The sequence below is a fragment of the Macrobrachium rosenbergii genome, chromosome 41 (assembly GCF_040412425.1).
Source record: "Macrobrachium rosenbergii isolate ZJJX-2024 chromosome 41, ASM4041242v1, whole genome shotgun sequence".
Lineage (NCBI taxonomy): Eukaryota > Metazoa > Arthropoda > Malacostraca > Decapoda > Palaemonidae > Macrobrachium > Macrobrachium rosenbergii.
The window spans coordinates 87289840-87295606 of NC_089781.1; positions in this window are offsets into that span (position 1 = coordinate 87289840).

Sequence of the window (5767 nt, forward strand, 5' to 3'; positions counted from 1 at the left end):
TTCCGTGGATCCAACGTTACAGCTCGGATGTAACACTGGATTTATAACGACAATCTTTCTTGTCCTCAGGTTGGCGCTGGGGGCGAGATAAATCTGTTCCTAAGCAGATTCGTTCTCACCCATAACTTTTCTTTTTTCAAGACTCGTGGTATTTTAAATGCTAAAAGCGCAAGACTGCCTCAGACAGGGATGTTCTTGGTATTTTATACGCTCAAGAAAATTAAGAGACATAATCTATGCCAATGTCATCTAAACATAACATTTTTTTATTTTATATATACATACATACATGCACACATTTCTCTCTCTCTCTCTCTCTCTCTCTCTCTCTCTCTCTCTCTCTCTCTCTCTCTCAATATATATATATATACTAAAACATATTTGAACGTTCAAATAGTGTTTTATGGGCCTTTTATCTTCATATTATACTGTAATATTACAGTAAAAGACATTCATATATATATATATATATATATATATATATATATATATATATATATATATATATATATATATATATATATATATATATATATATATATATATTTCAGATATGTAAATACCCTTTCGATATTTATGAAAAAAAAAATAAAATAAGTAAAAATTGCGCTAAGTTTCTTCGGCGCAACTGAGTTTTCTGTACAGCGTATAATGCTGTATGAAACTCTCAGCCACGGGCCATGAAACTTTCAGCCGCGGCCTATGAAACTTTCGGCCATGGCCCGGTGGTGGCCTGTGTTGTTGGCACCTACAGAGATGCCAGACGAACGATCATGGCTAACTTTAACCTTAAATAAAATAAAAACTACTGAGGCCAAGAGGGCTGCCATTTGGTACGTTTGATGATGGGAGGGTGGATAACATAGCAATTTGCAGCCCTCTAGCGTCAGAAGTTTTGAAGATCTGAGGGCGGACAGAAAAAGTGCGGACGGACAAATAGACCGTTCAATAGTTTTCTTTTACAGAAAACTAAAAAGCATAATTTTCAGGCGATACAGCCGTAATCTAAGGACCATACTGATTAAATTTTATCCAAGACCTTGTTAATCAGCAAAACCCAAAGTAATCTCTTATGTCGACTTTCGTTACAGCACATTGCTGAATAAAGAAAAAAACTTTTCATAAAGTTTCAGAATGTCAAAAAACAAACTCAAACAAGTAATGCAATGATATCAACCAAAAAACAATTAACGCTATATGATATAAAACAATAACAAAAATATATTGTATAGAAACAATAATATGACATTAAAATTTTTCAAAACACTCAAATATCAAAAAACTTAAAATATCTAAAATTACACGCAAACTAGAAAAATGACATTTACATCGCAAAACCATACGCAGCACAATAATGATAGGAAAACAATACCTCTATAGAGCAACAGTAAAATAACGGATAAAAATATTCCCAAATATCCACAAGAGCGATTCGGCTAATCATAAAACCCTAAACTAGTTTATACCACACATATGGAGTTCAAGGCAAATGAAAGCACGTTTGCCGGTCAATTTAGATCGTGCGCCTGCATATCTTCATTGCATTTTCATCGTGCAACCGGCATAAGAGACGGGTGGAACCACTGTATCAGTTCCGTGTAATTGTCTGTTTATTCTGTTGACTCTGGAGTGTGCTGTGCAAATTTTTTGTCCCGGTATTCATTCTGTTGTTTTAAAGTTTACGTCTTCTACAAGACCTGAATGACTACTGGACTTACTGCTAAAACAGTTTATAAGGGATATAACGCGCTTTCATTATTAGGTGTGTAACTGAAAAAAATAGTAGAGTACACTTTAACTGTGAGTGTGACACAGGCATTCATTCTGTCGTTTTAAAAGTCGAAGTCTTCTACAAATCCTGAATGATTATTGGATTCACTAAAGTAACTGATAAAGAATAGAACACACTTTCATTATTAGGTGTATTATTAAATAAACTAGTCGTGTATGCATTATCTGTGGTACAGGCATTCATCCTGTTATTTTATAGCTGAATTCTACAAAACCTGAATGATTACTGAACTTACTATTAAAATAATTGATAACGAATACAACACACTTTCATTACTAGGTGTATTATTAAATAAAATGGAGTATACTTTTTACTGTGAGCGTGATATAGGCATTCATCCTCTTGTTTTCAAGTTATAGTCTCCTACAAAACCTGAATAATTAATAGATTTACTACTAATATAACTGACAAGGAAAACACATAACTTCGTCATTACGTGTATTACTAAATAAAATAGTAGAATATGCTTTAACTGTGAGCGTGATATAGGCATTCATCCTTTTGTTTTAAAATTGAAGTCTTCTACAAAACAAGAGTGATTATTGGATTTAATACTAATATAACTGACAAGGAATACAACATAAATTCATTATTGGGTGTATTACTCAATAAATTAGTCATGTATGCATTATCTGTAAGCATGACATAGGCATTCATCCTGTTGTTTTCAAATTGAAGTCGTCAACAAAACTTGACTGATTATTGGATTTATCACTAAAATAACCGACAAGGCATACAACATTCTTTCATTATTAGGCGTATTCCTCAATTAACTAGTAGGGCAGGTTATACTTTATCTGTGAGAATGAACCCTTCTTTTCGTAAAAAGAACATCGATTGTAAAGGCTCTATAACATTTTAAATAGGATATTTGAAAAATACTATAATTTTTTTGTCATTTTCATAAACTTTTACCACTCTGCCATGCCAATACGGTTAATTCCACTCTGATGGACGGAATGATTAACTTCTGTAACCTGGCTTTACACGATTTTTCTCTCTAGATGAGGAGAAACCAGCCTTTTAATAAGAAGCAGATTAAATTAATCGGGAAACAAAAGTACCCAAGGAATTCCACAATGTGTAAAGAAAACTGCTGAAAAACTATCTGGTCTCACATACAAGATCCTCACACACTATCTGTTAGCAGCAGTTTACAACACCAAAACCAACAAGGGCGTTTAGAGACCCCAAGCATCCGACAAGGCCGATAAATTTGAATCATTTCCCCACAAAAGGACCATTTTATCCAAATACGATCCTTCCCAAAATATGATCATTTGTTGACAGCCACGCGGCCAATCTTTGGTAAAACAGTCGTAAATATTAACAAAAATTTTTGCGTAATCCTACTAACAGACAGACAGACAGACAGACCGAACAAAAATAGCATAACCCCTTTGTCAGAGACCATGAATCGGAGTTCGCCAGCACTAATAATAATGATTTCCATAATATATGAATAAATATCCGGTCGAGAAAATCGTGAGCTAAGTCGAAGCCAAACGCAGGGTATCTGGATGTGTGACGTAATTAACGATTTTATCAGTTTTAGAAGGCAAATATTAAGATTTTTGACATATAGGGTGAGCGAGACAGGATAAAGGGTACATGTTTACAACTTGAGAGAGAGAGAGAGAGAGAGAGAGAGAGAGAGAGAGAGAGAGAGAGAGAGAGAGAGAGAGATTTTTAATTAGCAGTGCAAGAGCACCACAATATTTAATTCCTGCGATTCAGCTATTTCGAAATATAATGTTATTCACCGTTCAGTCCTAAAAATTAGCTTAAGCCCTTACTGCAATAATGCAGAAATACCGAAGCGGCGGACCATTCATAATTCTAAATACGAGACAACAGTCACATAATTTCGTGGGTACACTACATAATATTACTAAGCCTTCCCGACAGTTACTATATAAGGCTTTTCCCCCTTTTATACTTCTCTTCGGTAAAGTTCTTTCACAAAAATTCCTTTCTATAATGTTTCTCACATATTCTTCTCTTTTAATTTCATTTCCTCTTGAAGAGATTTTTTTAATCACAAAAGAAATGAAGAAAAAAAAATAGTTTTTCAGAATAATTACATAAAAAAACCTTCCTACGATTCGATATTCATCATACGGTCGCAAGTGCTTTTAAGAAAATACCTTTACTTAGAGAAATATCATTAAGACTAGACTGTTCAAAATCATATTCCATCGAGTGGACCCACATCCCCAAAATTACACTAACATAAGAAAGGGTCGAGACGGATATGTGTCTATATGTCTATATATATATATATATATATATATATATATATATATATATATATATATATATATATATATATATATATATATATATATATATATATATTTTATATATATAAATATATATATATATATATATATATATATATATATATATATATATATATATATTATGGCACCCATAACACACACACACACATATATATATGTATGTATATATATATATATATATATATATATATATATATATATATATATATATATATATATATATATATATATATATATATATATATATATAATATATACATAAGTATGTATACATATACACGCACATAATATACACAGTATTATGGATGTCACCCAGGTAAGAAAAACGGCCTATGTTCGCCGGTGCATGTATACACACGTATATGCATATACTGTAGTTTTTTTACCCAGAGATATCACATCTCGACTGCTGTAGCTCGTCCTACACAACTATTGGCAATAGCTATTCCTCGCGAGTTATCAACAGAACTTAGCGCTGTGTCATTTTGTCTTCTCGGAGCGAACGTAAGAAGATTTATTTTATCATAAGAGACACGTCTTGGAAAATAATCCGATTTTTCGTTTCTTCTTATTTTTCTTTGGGTCCTTCTCACCCAAAGTTTCGCTTGGTAGCATCTTTTGATAAGGCGCGAGGAACGCCGAGCGCGCGGGGGGTGAGGGGTGGGGGGTGTCTGGCTTCACAGAGTGCATTGCTGGGACAAGAGAAGTCGGAAGGGGAGGTGGAGGAGGGTCTCCCCCTCCCAGGCCCCCCTCCCTGGGATAAAGGGGGCCGGCGGTTGGAGGGACCCCCTCGTTCTCGCAGAGTAAGAGAAACTATGAAAGGGAAGCCTTTCTACATTGTGACAAATACTTTAAAATCTCACAACGGGAAATGTAAAATTTACCGTTTCAATTGAATCTTATTCTTAAAGTACGTAAGGGTAATTAATATAGAAAAAAAATTGTCGTTCTTTTTTTATATAAAAAATAAGCATTAAGATCAACAATTTCACTCAACAATGCTAACACTCTAAATAAGGTAACTCCACTTTGCTAACCACATAGAGCTATTAATATCGAAAAACTAGTGCTCTTTCTTCAACATATAAAAAGACACATGCTTCAAGATCAACAATTTAATTGACCAACGCTAATACTCTGAATAAGATTACTCCCCTTTGTTAAAGAATAAGAATACTCCCCCTTCCTAAAGAATACGATTACTCCCCTTTCCTAAAGAATAAGATTACTCCCCTTTCCTAAAGAATAAGATCACTCCCCCTTCCTAAAGAATAAGATCACTCCCCTTTCCTAAAGAATAAGATTACTCCTCCTTCCTAAACAATAAGATTACTCCCCTTGCTAAAGAATAAAGAGGACCACAGGATTTTATTTCCAAAGTAATTTCCGTTTAAATTCTGAGTAATCAATGCATAATATGATATCTGCAGCCAGAAAAAGTAATGGCAATATTAACGATGCTTATGATAATATGAATAGCACTGGCCTTGGCTGATTTAGCATTATAGAAAAAGAACCGATAATATGAGAGCAATCAGCCAAACACAATGAGAATATATAGTAACTAGATCTCAGTAAAACTTTCAGGAGGAATCCAGCTCTCTCTCTCTGCGGCGTCAGTAACATAGATGATGCGACGCCAGTTTTGGTAACCGTAAATCAATCAAGCATC